Source organism: Cygnus olor, chromosome 2, assembly GCF_009769625.2.
Source record: "Cygnus olor isolate bCygOlo1 chromosome 2, bCygOlo1.pri.v2, whole genome shotgun sequence".
NCBI lineage: Eukaryota > Metazoa > Chordata > Aves > Anseriformes > Anatidae > Cygnus > Cygnus olor.
The window spans coordinates 157,250,825-157,266,554 of record NC_049170.1 but is presented as its reverse complement, the minus strand read 5'-3'; the positions used below and the strand labels follow the sequence as shown (position 1 = coordinate 157,266,554).

Sequence of the window (15,730 nt, the reverse complement as noted above, 5' to 3'; positions counted from 1 at the left end):
AGCATCCCTTTGGGTGCGAGATGGTGCCTTGGGTGAAAATCGAAAAAAAAAATCATAAAAAAAAAAAATAAAGAAGTGTGGCTGGGAAATCCCCCTCGGCAAGGGGTCTCCGGTGAGGAGCCGTGGGTCACCTCGCGGGGCCAAAGCTCGGGGTTGGGGACCGGGGGCTGGCGGCGCGGGGAAGCGCTGCGTGTGCACTTCGCCCCGGCGCGGAGCAGACAGGCTCCGCACGTGACCGTCTGCATTTCAGCTGATCGCTGGACCACTCTGCCAACAGGCTCTTCTCGCAGCTCGGCGGCTGCGATACCGCTTCTTTTTCCCCTTCCCTTCCCCACCCCTTCCTTCTTTCTCCCCTCCCCACCCCCCCCCCCCCCAGGTCCTCCGCCTGCTTTCCGAGCCCAAGGCTGCGACAGGGAGCCCGGCTGCAGCTGCGCGGGGTCCGCATCCAAATGGTTTCCTGGAAGGCGAGTGGGTTTTTTTTTGTTGTTTTTTTTGTTTTTTTTTTAATCTTAAAATGATCCTTTTCCCTTCGTCTCTATGCTGGTTGCGTGTCGGCTTTCGTGGCTTTCGTTCCTCGTGGCACGGGGGGGGGGGGTGGGAAGGAGGGGCCGAAGGGTTTTTTTTTTTTCGCCCGCGCGGATCTCTCCCCGCTGCGGTATCGCGCCCGATCGATGGCAGCTCTGTCCCCTGTCGTCTCTGCGATAGTTGCCGGCGATTTCCTCTTGACGTCAGTGCAGTTAATCAGACGGGGAACGTGGGAGCTGGCAGCGCCGCTGCCTCTGAGCGCCTCGCAAAGCCGGGGGGGGGGGGGTTGGACACGGGGCGCCCGCACGGGCTTGTGCTGGGGGAGACGGCATCGAGGCAGGCTTTCAACCCGGGGAGAGCTGGCTGCAGAGCCAAACCGGTGCTCTTCGCCCTTACCAATCCTCCCTGCATCTGTTTTTTCCCTTTAAAAATTATTATTATTATTTTTTCCTATTAATAATAAGAGAAGCAACGCAATCCCTACACCTGCTGCATTGCCGGAAGCAAGGGCTCGAGAGCCCTCCTTGATTTTTAAGCAGCCTCTATTTACCTAGCTAAACCTTTTTCTTCTTTTTTCTGTGTTTTTTCTTTTTTACCCCTAAGCATTACGTGAAGACATCTGACGGCTTTTTTTTTATGGCCGGGCTGACAACGCGGGTGGCGGTACCCGCGGAGCCAGCGCCACCCCCGGCACCCCGCCGGCCGCTCGGAGCCCCTCGCGTCGCGCTGCTTAATGACAGACTTAACGAAGCGTCTCGGCATTTCTGCCGGGACACGAATGCGGTCCCTCCTGGCCACGGTTTTTACAGGGCCGGCTCGCGGAGGGAGGGCGAGCTGGGCAAGGAAACGCTTCCCGGCGGCACCCTTGGGAGCTGCGCACCGAGATGGAAACGCCCGTGTCCTCCAGCCCGGCCCTCCCCGCCGAGCCGTTTCCTTCCCCGCTCCGAGCTGCCACTCAAAGCCTCTCCTCGCTGCTGTGGTTTTCCACAGCCGGCTGCCGAGCGTGACAGCGGCGAGAAGAAAGGCAGCGCGGGGGGCGATGCTGTCGGCTGCCGCCACCCGGGGACGCGGCCGCGCAGGTGGGCTGCGGTTGGGTCCCCCCCTTCCTCCACCCTCCAGGGTGTTTCGTGACCCATCCCACCTGCCTGCGCCTCTCCCAGGGCTCCTTCTCCTCCAGGTAGCCCAAGCAGAGCAGCCGAGATGCCCCGAGATAGGTGAGGAGCAGACAACATCCCCATAACCCTACAGGGGCAATGGGGAGAGTGATGGGGCTACGGGGTTTTGCTTTAGGAACGGCCCCAACCCCTTGGTGGCATCTCCCAGTGCTTCCAGGCTTCAGGCAGGACCTCAGCTCAGGCTCAGGCTCCCCACCACCTATCTTGCTCAGGACCTCCCCCCTCTTTATTTTATTTTATTTTAAGATCAAGGTGCTTCCTAGCAAATAGCTGGAGGAGAAGCACGCGGTGGGTTTTGGGGTTCACGGGGGATGCGGAGCAGACCTGGCCCCAGCCTGTTGGCTTTGGGTTTTCGGGGTCACAGCCCCCAAGCCCCACTCTCGCTCCAGGGAAGCAACGTGGCTGGGTGCATTTTTCAGCTCTCCAGGGCACAGGGGCTTAAAAAAACCCCATTGCCTCCGAGCTAAGCAGGGTAACGCTTCATAGCTGGGTGCAGGAGTTAATTTTTCTTCCCTCTGCCGTGCCCTGCAGCTTTTCTTCCCATGCAGAGGGAGCGGGGGAATTTGGGGTGCGAGTCTGGGCGATCCCGATGTCCCCTAGGAGGGCGGCCACCCCGGGGCCCCCTCCGTGTGAACGGGGTCAGCAGCTGGGAAATGGCAGAGCAGAGTGGTAATTCCCAGCTGCCACGAAAGCGGCTCTCAAATCAAATTCCCTCCGAGAGCGATTCCAAGTATTTGAGGGTTTGAACTTTTCCGGGGAGGGCTTTGGGAGCTGCCGGCTACCGCGCTGCACCCTTGGCACCGCGGGGGAGAGACCCCGGGGGAATCGGTTTCGTTATCCCAGCCTCTAAAAGGTTTTTATTTTATTTTTTTGTTAATGTATAAATCATTATTTTTATTTGTTAGCTGCGTGCCCGCCGCGACGACCCAGAGCGGAGCGCTGCTGGAAGCAAAGCTTGCCCTAAACCCCGGAGGGGCCCCGGGGGTTGCAGGAGTTGCCCGTGGGGCTCGGTGGCCCTCGTGGTGCCACCGTACCTGTCCCCACACGTCCCCGGGGGCCGGGCGCCCCTTGCCATGCATTCCTCGGCCGGCACTGCTTGGTAACGTGGGCACAACAGAAAACAAACTTTGCCGCGAGCTTTGCTCTCCCAGAGCCCCTGAAGCTCGCTTTCAAAAAAAAAAAAAAACAACAACAAAAAAAAAAGAGCAATGTGGTCTTTTTTTTTTTTTTTTTTTTTTTTTTTTTCCCTCGTGCTCATGAAAATTCTCATACCAAAGCTGTAACCTCCGCTGGCCCCGGTTTTGTTGGTTTTTAAGGTGGCTTTTTGGGGGCGTTTAAGGGGAGGTTTATCCAGCCCCGCTCCCCAGCCTCTGTGGGTGCCAGATTACAGCGTGTGCAGAAGGCAAAAAAACAGGGGGTTTGGTCAAAAAATGACCAAATTGCGGCTGGGGACAGGCTGGGTACCCCGAAACAGGGACAATGTGCAAATGCAGCCGGGCTGGAAATAGCCCCCAGACTACAGGGATCCAGACTATAGGGATCCCCAAAGGGATGCTGATAGCGGGGCCGTATCCAAACTCACACCTCTGCTTCCCCACCACCCCTCCTTTGCCCTTTTTAGAGCGAGCTGGGGATGAACCAAGCCTATTTGGGGCAAAACCCTGCTAAAAACCCATTTGCAGCAGGGTTTTCCTCCCCGTGCACCCTTCATCTCAAGATTTTCTCGGCTCCTTGTAGACTCCTTTCCCATCCTTCCGCCAAGCCGTCCGTCAGCCTGGCGGTGTTTTAATAATCCTTGACTCTTTTTTTTTTTAAGTTATTATGGTTGTTTTTCTTTTTAATTATCATTTTTTTTCTGCAGGGAGGTGGGAGAAGCGCATCTCCTAAGGCAGGGAAATGGCAGAGACCTGCGAGTCCCAAGGGGAGCTTTGCCACGGATGGGAACAGCCCCTGTGCTTACCCGGCCGGGTCCGGCCTCCCAGCCCGAAGTGGCATCCCTCGGACCACACACTTTGCTCTCTCTTTTCTCCCTCCCGACCTAATCCCTCCAACCCCTTAGGCTTTTTTTTTCGTTGTTGTTGTCGTTGCTGCTCCTCTCCGAATTCCTTCTCGTTCGCAGGCTCGCCGCCAGCATGCAACACGCTATAAAAAGGGGACTTGTTCTCCAGGCTCCCCTCCGGTACAGAACATTTACACAAATAGCCCCGCCACTCCGTCCCGTTCCCCCTGCTAGCGCTGAGCCGCTGGGAGGGTGCCTGGGGAGCGGGGCTGCCGTCTTAAGAGAAGCCAAGAAGTCGAATTTCCCGGAGCCCGAAGCCCAGCCAGCGTTTAAGCTCCCCTCCTCCTCCCGTCAGCTGGAAAAACAGAGCCGTGCCTTTATTTCATTTTATTTTTTTTCGCCCCTCTCAATCCCGGTGGAGCTTCCCCGAGAGTAAACGCAGCGGATGCGCTTTGCATCCCTTTGGGCAGGTGCGGCCGCGGGGCAGGATTTGGGCACGACCACAACGTTTTGGGCCCCAGCAAATCCTCCGGGAAAGGAGTTGCAGAGCCCTAGGTCTAAAAAAAAAAAAACCAATGCTTGTGGTTCCAGCGTGGTTGGGACGGGCTGGAGGGTTCATCCCTGCGGTGGGGACGGTCTGGGTGAGTCGTGTTTGCTCCCTCAGCTTCATCCCACTGCTGCATCTAGCACGGGGACCCCGCTTCGCCACCCGTTTTGCACTTTCTGGAGGCTCTGCGTTCGTTTGTAGGGATGCTGAGATGCTCGTCCTGCTTTGGGTCATGCAGAGCTCTCACCAAGCTTCTCCTTCCTCCAGACTTCCCCATTACACCATCCAGACCTGCAGAAGGATGCCCCACACCAGCTGACAGAGGCGCTCCCATTTGAAGCTGATTTCCTTAGCACTCTCCTCTTTTGCAATGCAAAACCCCTTTTTGGCAAAAGAGATGGGTTTTTTTTTGTTTTTTTTTTTTTTTTTTCCCTAAGGCAGCCTTCGGTACCATCCTTCCTTCTCCCTCCAGCTCGCAGCCTCGGGTAGCGACGTGACGGCTCAATCCCGGCCGTGCTAATCTCGTGCTAATCTCTGCCCTGTTCTTGCGAAGCAGAAGTTTCCTGCGCGGGGCTGAGCCGGGTCCTTTGCTCAAAGCCGAATTGATTTATGGCATTTAACTTCACCGGAGCAAAACGCACGCAGCTCCCTAGCACGGGTCCCCTCTGGGTGCCTAGGGCCGTCCACGACTCGTTAGGGTGTGATTAAAACCTTACCAAGCAGGCTTGAGGCTCCGTGCATGAGACCCTACAAAACTCAGCACGATTTGAGCCTGCTCCAACGTAGGATTTACTGTCAGGGCTCTGCTTGCCCCCTGGGGGTGGTAAATTCCCGCTTTGTCGCCTCGTTTCCCCCGCTCTTTCTTTTTGCTGCCACGTTTGCCGTCTCTGCTGTGGGTTTTCTTGGCCGGTGGGCGCGTTTTTGCACTTTTTTTGGAGGCCGTGCGGTCATTCCTGGGGATGCTGAACTGCTCCTTCTGGTTTGGACCCTCTTCTTGGCAGGTGGGGCTCGGTTCCTACCCTCCCTGCCTGGAAATCTTCTCCAGGTGCCCAACTTCCCCAGCCTCCTGACCACCACCAGCCAGCTCCCTTATTTTCCCCAAGCTTTCCTTTACTTAAAAGCTGATTTCGATGTGTTTTTTTTTTTTTTTTTTTTCATCCTGCTTAACCTAAGCTGCATCAGCCTTCGTCTGTCTGAGGCAGGGTTTTACGTTCATTGCAGCATCCGTCTGCAGTGCCGTGCCCTCGTTAAACCGCGCGTAAATTGGCATCGCCGCGGAGGAGCTGGGCCCTGCGGTTCTTAGCAGGATTATTCTTGGCTCTCCGCTCTCCCAGCGAAGCCGCTCTGCTGGCGTAACAGTTCCCAGCCTCGCTCCTCTCCAAAGTCAGGTGCCAACCCGGCGCTGAGCAAATTCCTGGGAGCAAACCAGAACCCGCTGCATCGCTCCGCAGCAAGTGGGTTTCCACCCAGAGCATCTCTTCTCTATTCTGCGGTGGTTTTAGCACATCACGTCAGGCATTAAACTCTCCGAATCCTCCCCGAGCAGCCCGCAGGCTCCTTTACAACCGCAGCTCCAGCCCGGACCTCCCGTTGGGCATCGCCTCCTGCGCTTTTTGCCATCGCTGGTCTTGGTGGTGCTGGTGTTATCGTGTTTTCCTCGCTGCCTACATCACCGTCCATTGCTTCCAGCACTTCTTTTAGGTGCAGCTGGCCATTTGCTCCCTGCAGTTGCTCTTCCTCTTTCCTCTCTCCCCGTTTCCTTGATTTCTCGCTGTGTTTGAAGCCAGGGGAGGTCGGGGCGTGTTTCGCAACCCTTCCGCTCCCGTTATTCGTTTCTTAGAAGCGAAGGGGAAGGAACCGCAAGCAACAAAGAGCCCGAGCTTGGAGGACTGGCTGTTTATTTGTCAAAGCTAGAAAAGCCAAAGAAGACGAGAGGAAATCCTCAGCAAAAATGTACCTCAATTAACTTCAGGCTTGGGCACATCAATTCTCGGAGGAGCAGAGCCGTGGCAGCGGGAAGGGGGGGGACATCTTCCTGATGTGACTTTAGACGGAGGTGTTTCCACTGCAATTACTGCAAATAACATTAAATATAACAAAATAACATCTCAGGTTTGCATTTTGCACCCTGGGCTGGCCTTTTTTGCATCGTGCATCCCATCTTGGTGGCACCTCCTGCAGTGGGTTTGCCATAAGCCAGCCCCAGGGGTGCAAATGGGGTCAAGGAGACTCGAGCCAGCCTTTAGATGCTCCGAAGAGAGGATGGGGACAGCAGGATGGCTCAGATACCAAGGCAGAAGATGCTCCGAGACAAAAATAAGATCCTTAAAGAGCATTGAGGATGGCTTAAGATCTTCTCCCTTGGAAGCAGCAATTACCAGATGAAAGAAAATGTCTTCAAGCCGGTGACCAGACATCTTGGAGCATCTGGTTTGAGTTTTGCCCGTGCGCTCGGGGCGGCAGGGAAGGCTGCTCGCTGTGGTTATAGCCGGGCAAGGCGGAGCGGCGTCCTTCGGGGAATATGGCCGGCGCTTACGAAACGCCCCGGACAGGAGCGATTTCCACATCCCATCACAGAACCGTTTAGGTTTTCTCTTGCCTTTTTGTCCCTCCTCGCTCCCGAGGAGGCATCGCTGGCGTGTAATTACCGCCGGCTGTAACGCAGCCAGACCGATGTCTTCCTGGCAGAGGCGAGCACAATAGGAGCCAACGGCTATTGCGTGCCCCAAATAAAACGATTCCAGCCCCAGGGCCTCACCCAAACGCGAGGCATCCAGGACCAGCTCGGTGCAGTTTGCTCAAACCCACAAGACTCGCTCTGCTGGCAGCTGCCCCTAAATTCGTTTTGTTTTTTTTAACTTGGTTTCCCCCGCGAAGCCACCTGCCCGCTGGCCACATCTCGAAGCGCACCTGCGGCTGCCAGGAGCAGCACATCTGGCTGCCGTTAGCGGGCTCCGTTCGGGGCTTTCTTGCTGAAAAAGATTATTCACGGCTTTAATTGAAAGCAGAGGCCGAGGCACGGCACGCGGCTGCACCCCGCCGGCCGGCGCGTGGCTTTGCCCGGCTTTGATGGAAGGATGGAGACACCAGGTTCCCCCGAGGAGCCGTCCTGGAGCATCCCACCGCGCTTCTCATCCTGCTCCCAGCTGGGATTTACACCGAAACCCGAAGGATTTAACTTTCGAGCCCTGAGCAAAGACAGCCCGAGGTGATGCAAATGCATGACCTGGCCCAAATCTCAGGAAGAGGTAAATATTGCATCACGCGGAGCGGGCTGTATCCTTTGCCCCAGCTTGAGGCGCTTTGCTTTTCCCTCATCCTCCCAAGTGGCTTTGACGGGGAAAAGATGTACCAGCAGCTGGGCTCAGCTCCATGGACCGTCCATTTGAAATTTTGGTGGTTCTCACCCAGTTTGGGAGCCTCTGTTGCTCTTATTCTGATTCAAATCCACCTCCGCTTTGTGCACATCTCAGACGTGGGGGCTCAAACTCAGCCCCCTTCCAAGCAGGAGGTTTTGGGAGGAGATGCACGGTGGGAAAGGCTTTCTCCTTGCTACCCAGTTTAATTACGGGTGCTGTGCTGTTTGCAGTAGGACGGATCCCCATCCCGTCCCCGTGTGAGGCTGCCGGCGGGGAGGAATTGGGTTTCACAACCCATCTTTCCAGGCTGCCACAAGATTACTGGAAGGAGAGGAATGTGCCGGAGAAAACGTCCCAGTTGCTGTTAAAAGGCACGGCTTTCTCTCCTCCTTTCCTCCCCGCGTCACCCTGGGGTGCCTTTGCCCTCCTGGCCTCCCCTTCCTGTGCAAATAATTGCAGGCGCGATAAGCGGGAGCCATTTGGCTCTCGTGTCAAGGAGCTCGTTGCTTGTGCTTGCGGTGCTCCCGGGACGGAGCTCAGCCCCTTTATATCTGAACAATAAATCTCATGGCTCTCCAGGACACACCCTTCGCGCGAGGCACTGATGCCTCTTAAATAATGGGCCTGCCAGATGCTTACTCCGTCTGGGTGAAGAGCACGCCAGCCAGTTGTAGCATCTGCAAATCATTTTCCAGGAGAGCCCAGACAGCGCGGGAGGCTCGCTCGAGTCCCTTTCATCCGGCCCTTTTGAATCCCCGCAAACATTTCTGGGCTGCTTGGAGCAGAAGCGTTTGCGCCGAGAGGAGCTGCTGGAGCCTTCTCCGTGTGTGCTGGAGGTGAGGGACGTACCCTGCACATCTTGGGTGCTGGGGAGCTGGGTTGAGAAATGCTTCGGAAAGTCTGAAATCCGTGCCAGGCAGAGGTTAATTTAGGCTGTTTTCTCGGATCCATTCCTTATGTCCACTGATGCTTGGAAATACTGGGAGCATCAGACGCAGAGCTGTGGTGCTGAGTGTTGGTTGAGCTGGTCTGGCACTGGATCATCTCCTTCTGGATGATGTGACACTGAAAAGGCTGAAGGTGGGGACAGCTTTCTCTGTTGTGCCCCATTGCTCTTGTTTTGGGGCACTGGGACCCCAGTAACATTTTACCTCCAGCAAGAAGAAATCCTGCAAGTTCTCTGCAGGTCTCGTTGCATCTGACATGCCGGGGGTGAGAGCTCCGTGGTGCACTTGCCCTGGTTTCTCTCCCAGCCTAATTACAAGCCTCTTGGACTCTCTCAGGCAGCTTTGGCAGGTGCTCTGCTTTTCTAGCTCCAGCGCCGGGGAGCCCCGGCCACAGCCGCGAAGTCTTTCCCCGGCTATTAGAAAGCGCTTTCCGCTGCTGGAAGCTGTGAAGTGAAAAGGACCTACACAAATAAACTTCCCAAGGGCAGGGAGTCAAAATATCCCTGGGCGTGTTTGGTGGAAAAAAGGTTAGCCAGCCCCAAGTCTTGGACTCACTGCTGGCCTGACCTTGTTGACAAAACACGGGGTTATTAATTGGGGTTTTAGGCAAACGGCCCGAGGATATTCAGCAGGAGCTTGTCCATCACAGCGGCTGAGATCTCCCAGGGCAGCGCCGTGAGAGCAAATCTGGCCGTGCTCTTCGCAGACCTCCGCGGAGAGCTGAATGAAATCCCTTCAGGATGCCTTGGCTTGCCAAGCTCCCCCGAAAGCCAGGCGGCAGATTTGAAGGCTGGTGCATAACATGCTCTGGACCTCGGGTGGAGGGGATGCACGCTGCACAGCACACTGTGCTGTCTCCTGCTCCCCTGCTGATCCTTTTCCAGCCCCAGCCTTCGTCTCTCAAGGACATGATGTGTTTGGAGATGCACTTAGGGACTGGCCGCGGCTCTGGGTTGGGGTTTTGTTGCTGAGGATAAGGCGTGCAGGGGTCTCAGATTCCCGCAGTGGCCACGGGAGCATGGGGATTCCCCAGTAGTGGAGCTGGGGCAGAAGCACAGGAGGTGCCCACTGAGAAACTAGGCACTTTAGGGTTTGCTGAAAGGACTCTGTTGACCATAATCGAGCTCTTGGCTCCCTAAATTCAGGTTTCTTCTCTCAAACTGAATCCTACCCGTAGCACTGTAACTCCAAGCAGGAGCTTCGTGTTCAGGAGCGACCTGTGCTGCCCCAGCACGGTCCTAAACCTCAGCAGCCACTCGGTGCTGCTCCAGCCTTTGACATGCTCGCCGTCCCGTGCCAATCCCCAAGCTTAGTGGTTTTTCTTGGGGCTGCAGCAGGGCGGCTGTGGCTACTTCGGGTGCACCCGCAGTGTTTCAGCCGGAGAAGAGCCGCCGGAGCGGCTCAGCCGAGCGGGAGCAGGAGCCGGCTGTTCCTATCGCGGCTGGCGAGTTCATTCACAGGATCTCACGGCAGCGAACAGCCCATCTGCTCGCTTCCCTCGGCTCGGAAAGCAAGCAGAAACCAGTGCTGGCGCCGGCCCAGAACAGAAGCTATGGGATTCCTCCTCGACAGCGTGACAGCAAACGCTTGTCTCGCACGGGGCCAGTGCTGGGCGGCTCTCGCCCGCAGAGCCCGCGGCAAAGCCCGTCCTGTTTCAGGAAGAGCTTGCCTTTGGGCTGCCAGCTTTCCTGCACCTGAGTGACTAAGCGAGCTGGAAAGCACCTTTGGTGCGCGCCAGGGTGGTGGAAATTTGGCTGCCAGCAAGGAAACATGCCAGCACACATCCCACCGTGCTGCGAGGAGGTGGGCAGCACCTGCAAAGGGGCTGTGCCCTCTCCACAGCTCCCTTGAAAGGCTGGCAAAAGTCTCTAAAGGGCAGCCTCGTTCAGGTTGTTCCCTGTGTGGGTGAAATGTGCTCCTCGAGGTTTTGCCAGGTCCAAGCAGCCCCACAGCTGAAGCCCCCTTGCCTGGGATGCTCGGCTTTTCTTGGCTTCCTTACTTCAAGTTGCTCTTTGCAACCAAGCGAGAGGGATCGAGGTGCCTATTCCTCTCGCACAGCCTCCTGACGTGGTCTTGCCCACGGTGAAACCAGCGCAGGGGTGGAGCAGTCCGTCGGGCAGGAATTCAGAGCAGCCCAACAGCTCTCCGCAGAGCCGCGATGGCAGGCGGCCTGCATTTCGCAAGTGGGGTTTTCCCATCAGACTCTCCTGCTGCTATAAATAACAGGAAACGTTCTGCCATCTCTGCTCTGGAGAAGGTCAGGAGCTGGATTCTGTGGTCTCTGGAGTTTTAATGAGATTGGAGGTTCATGCAGCGTACCCAGAAGTCCCCTGGGATGGCCTGCCTGAGGCCCTTTGGTTCCTTGGATGGCAAAGTCTCAAGCACCGGCCTTTGGCAGAGTCGCCTTAGCCACCCTTTTGAGATGTCAGGTCCTGCTAAACCCTCCACGTGCTGTTCATCTCCAAGACCAGATGTTAACTCTTGGATCGCTGCCGAACCTGCTCGTGAGAGGTTTGATCCATCCCCTGCCTGCGGCAGGCAAAGCTTCTGCTGTGGGTCCCGGGACAAACACACGGACACCAGCTGGTGCTCCCCTGAGCTTGCTGGGAGCTCGTCTTGTGATTTCCCTCACCAGCACTTGGTGTACTACTCGTGGTGGGCAAATTCCTAAAATTTACCCTTTGTCTTCTCCATCAAGGAGGCTGACTTTTCCTGAATCTTTTTTGGGGCTGAGGGACCAGCCCTTTGACTCCTGGGCTGTTGGTCAGAGGTGGGAAGGTGGGGTGGGAAACTTGTGTCCTCTGATGGCCAACCATTGTGGTTGTCAGTGCAACAGGGGAAAAAAGAGCCCCTAGTGAATGAAAGAAAACTTGGCACTCGGTGAGCCAAAATTTCTAGCTTTTATTCAAATCATAGTATTTGTCTTGCAGTATTCCCCCAAACCAATACTCAGTCAAGAGTGAGGTGAAACTAGCCATGCAGTGCTCTCCTATCTCCATTATTCGGGTCTGCTCCTGAATGTCTCCCTTCAACTACGTTTTTTCTTGGCAACATCTCGCTGCCTATAAATGCACGCGTACCACAGCAAGGTTCCTACCCAAACTCTGGTTCCTCAAGGTTGCTGTCCTCCATCCTCGTGGACAGGGCTTTGCTTAACATCTGGTGCCAAGTGGTGGCCGGTGAGGTGGAAAGATGGTCTGAACAGGCATAGACCACAATAACTTATATCTCGTGCAATTGATGTGTGCAAATAAATCTCTTAAAATAGGGATGTGGATGTCCCATGCTGCTGCTGTAGTTAGTATGAGGGATGGGGAGTTACTTCCATAAGTTGACTTGCTCCTCAGCCCTCTGTCTCTGTATTAATTAGAGAAGGAGTGAATGCAAAGGGTAAATGGTGTTTCTCCAGGTCTAGCTGGCGTGGAAAAAACTCATGCGCACCTTCCCTGGCTGGTCACAGTGGTGGGTCTCCATTGGGCTTGTATTTCCCGTTGGGCATCCCCAGCTTCTCTCCTCATGGTTCTCCCCTTGGGCTTGCGGCAGGATGGAAATGCGACAAATCCACCAGGAAGATCTGGCTCCAGGAGTCTGCTCAGACATCTCAGCGGCTTTCCCTGGTCGTGGAGAGCTGTGTTGCCCCAGCAGCCACGCGGGGAGGAGGCAAAGCCGCCGGCTGCTGCCTCTCCCTTTTCCCCAGCAGCTGCAGGAGTGCTTTGATGTCTGCTCCTCTGGCCCGAGCACCCAGCACCAAGATTAACCACCCGTCAGACCCCTTCGCCGCCTCCAGATTAATCTCCTAAACACAGGCAAGCCCCGCTCAGAGGGCTCCCGGTATTCCCTCCTTGCAAAAGAAGGGTTAAAAATAGTTTCTTCCCTTGCACCTGCTCCTCCAAAGCCAAAAGTGAGTTTTATTTTTACAGCCCAGATTTCCTGGTGGCTGTCTTCTCTGGTGGGGTGTAGGGGAACGGGGCAAGTAGAAAAATCATCAGTCTTAATAGCGCAAAGAAAATAGGCAGCGTGGAAAGTGCTTGTGCTACACATGGGTTGGAGGGAGCCCTTTCCCTCCTTATAACCACGTGCTTCAAAACTGAGGCAGAAGTGCAGCTCCAGTGTTGGTCCTCAGGAAAAACACCTGATTTTGCTCTTCTTTTGTATTTTTCCAGGCCAACCCTTCAAGGGACAGGAGGGCTGAACAATTGCAAATGGAACTGTGTGTTTGTGGGAGTGTTATTTGTGGGGTTTCCTGGGTCTAAGTTAGCATCCCCTGTGCAGAGCTCTGAAGCGGAGAAGGAAGCCTGGCTCGGCCCTGATTAGTTTCAGTGAGGGCGAATTATTATTTTTTTTAAGGCCTGCATGTTTACATTTCATAAGCTTATTTTAAAACACATGTATACAAGAGCAGGCTTATTTATAAGGCAGAATAGCCTACTGTGTCCTTACCTGACTTGAGTGTCAAAGAAGCAGCTTTTTTTTTTTAACTTTTTACAAGCATGGTTTAAAATAAAATCCTGGTTTGTTGCACCCCAGTGAATCTGCCCGGGAGGAGGTCAGTGCAAGGTCTTGTTTTCTGACTGTAAAAAGCTCTTCTGCTTGTTTACAGAGCTTCTTCTTGCCAGCTGTCATTTTAGGATAATCTGTTAATGACAGCTATAGGTAAAAAACTCATTTCCATCCCCCAGAGTCCTGGCAAGCCTGCACTGCCAAAATCCCAAACTAGCCCAGCTTCCCAGCGAAAAGCCTTTGGGAACTTTCCATCTGTAGAGCAGGATCTGCTGGGTGACCCATTCAGTCGAGGTCTTGGCAAGGTTTCTGGCTCCAAATCCCCAAGGTAAATACATAAGAAAGCCTTTTAGGGGCGATGGGCGTTATCTGCCTCTTAGTCCCGCTGGCAAAAACCGCGGGAGAGGCCCCGCTGGCTGCCCCCGAGGAGTTTCTCCAACAAGGATGGGGTAATCCTGAGTGAGGAGGAGGTGGAGGAATGAGGGGGTGCCAGCAGCCAGGGGAGGATTTTATTCTTCATTCGCTGTTTTAACTCTCTGAACTGGTGAGGAGCACCTTATGGTGGTGCAGAAAAGCTTCAGGTGAATGTTAAGTGTGGTGAGATGTTAAGTATGGGCCTTAATGGCAGACCCAAGGAGTGAAGTCAGTCACTAAGTCTCACAAAAGAGAAGTGAAGCAAGTAAAATTTCTCTCACATGGGAGGAAAGATGTTTTTATGCCTATGCTGAGAGAGATTTTTCTGCTTCTAGCAAACTTTCACGAAGCCTGTGGTCCTGGTGGGTATGCTGAAGGCCTAGGAGGCCGGGAGGTGAGCAGCTACCTTGTGTACCCAAGGAAATAGCTGAAGCAGACATAGGGCGAGGGCCGGGTTTCCATCCAGCAGAGCTGTAAAACCAAAGCCCTGACCACTGGTGGTTATTTAAAGACTTCCTGCGATGGGAAGGTGCTTGGCCTACGTTCAGGCTGGGCGCCTGCTCTCTGCAAAGCCAAATAAACAGAATCCACTTGAACTTTCCACCTTGCGGGCTCGGCCAGATGCCTCATCCCTCGCTACAAGCGGGCCTGCTCCGTGCCTTGGACGGGCTCTGCCTCCAGGCCTCCACAGAGGATTTGGGGTGACCACCACACTGTGGGGTGCTTTTCCTTTCACCCAAAGGAGGAGTTGGGCACTGTCATCCCACTGCTTGGAGCTGGAAGGCGGCAGCAGGGCGGGAAGGCCTGTGTCTCCAGGATGGGCTGGGATGTCCTACGTGTGGTCTGTGTCCTCAAATGACCATGGGCAGGGCAAAGAGAGAGGAAATTATATCCTTTAACTCTAGATGTGTAGTTTCAATGCTAACTTCCCAAGAGGAGGACAGCTGAGATATTTCCATGTAGTCGGGTGCAGGAATTTTGTCCATCCATCACAGACCTACTGGACGGAGTCCAACAACGGGACACAAAGATGGTGGGACAGGAGCAGCTCTCCTGTGAGGAGAGGCTGAGAGCTGGGACTGCTCAGCCTGAAGAGGAGGAGGCTCGGGGGGATTTCATCAATGTGCACAAACACCTGAAGGGAGGCTGCATAGAGGACAGAGCCAGGCTCTTGTCAGTGGTGCCCAGTGCCAGGACAAGAGGCAGTGAGCACAAAACGGAGCACAGGAGGTTCCCTCTGAACATCAGGCAGCACTTCGGTGCTGTGCGAGTGGCTGAGCGCTGGCACAGGTTGTCCAGAGAGGTTATGGAGTCTCCTCCTTGGAGATCTTCAAAAGCCACCAGGATAAGATTTGATAAGATTTATTTAACATGGTGCATGTCTATCCTTGCTTCTGTACCTTCCCTGGTGACCCAGGACATTTTGGCAACCCAGTGAACTCTGCAATGGATGCACCTCCGTGGATAGCTCCCTACTGCCAGCAGCAGCCCCATGGCCTGGGAACTTTTGCAAGACTTGGCAGCGGGGCCACTGCAGGCGTATTTCACACAGGACCCAAAAATATTGCTGTCAGTGCAGCGTTGGTCGGTTTGAACGCAGGGTCAGGTCCCAAAGAAATCAAGACTGTTGATGGACAAACCTAAGCATATTCGAATGTTTCGTCTGATTTTCTTGGATTGCAAAGTTTCCAAGGGAGCCAAAAAGCTCGCTTCTCTTCTTGTTTACTTTGCAGACCAGAAATACAGCTGGGTTCAGTGAAATTAGGAAGCTTAAGTTCTTGTAGCAATGTAGTAGAGGGGGCAACTGGAAAAGCTCAAATGTCTTCTTCAGAGCCCATAAAATAAGTTCAAGATGTTCTTCCCCAACTCTGCTGCCCTGTTTCTGCTCTGTGCCCGTGTTTGGCATTGATGCTGATGATTCAGGCACAGGGCAGCCCCGATATCAAAATCCTGACTTGAAATTCCTCTGAATTTGTAGTAAGGCAGCAAATCTGGAGGCTTTTCTCTCGATAAAGGTCAATGAGTTGGGACCACGCAGATGTTTCCAAGCACATGAGTGCCAGTGCTGAGTCTGGATGATAGCACAGGAGACGGCGGGTGCAACCAGAGCATCGTTTTAAACTGCAAATGAACCCTGAAATGACAGCAAACTTGAAGCAAGCCCACGTTTCGGGCCAGGCTGGCCGTGAATCAGCTTCGGAAAATGAAAGATGAAACTTTCTGACTTCAGCTCAAGTTATGAACTTATAAACTCCCAATTATCT

General features: G+C 54.5%; 1 protein-coding gene across 2 annotated transcripts in view; it reads left to right on the top strand.

The window, feature by feature from the left end:
• Positions 1-15,730, top strand: part of PTP4A3 (protein tyrosine phosphatase 4A3) — a 40,299-nt gene that overhangs the window by 2,287 nt on the left and 22,282 nt on the right. Inside the window, exon 1 of one of the 2 annotated variants that reach the window (XM_040547394.1) lies at positions 247-464. The exons of the other annotated variant lie outside the window; for it this stretch is intronic. The gene's annotated coding sequence lies outside the window, so the exon portion shown is untranslated. Of the gene's footprint in view, positions 1-246; positions 465-15,730 lie in introns of those variants that run through there. 2 annotated transcript variants of the gene reach the window in all.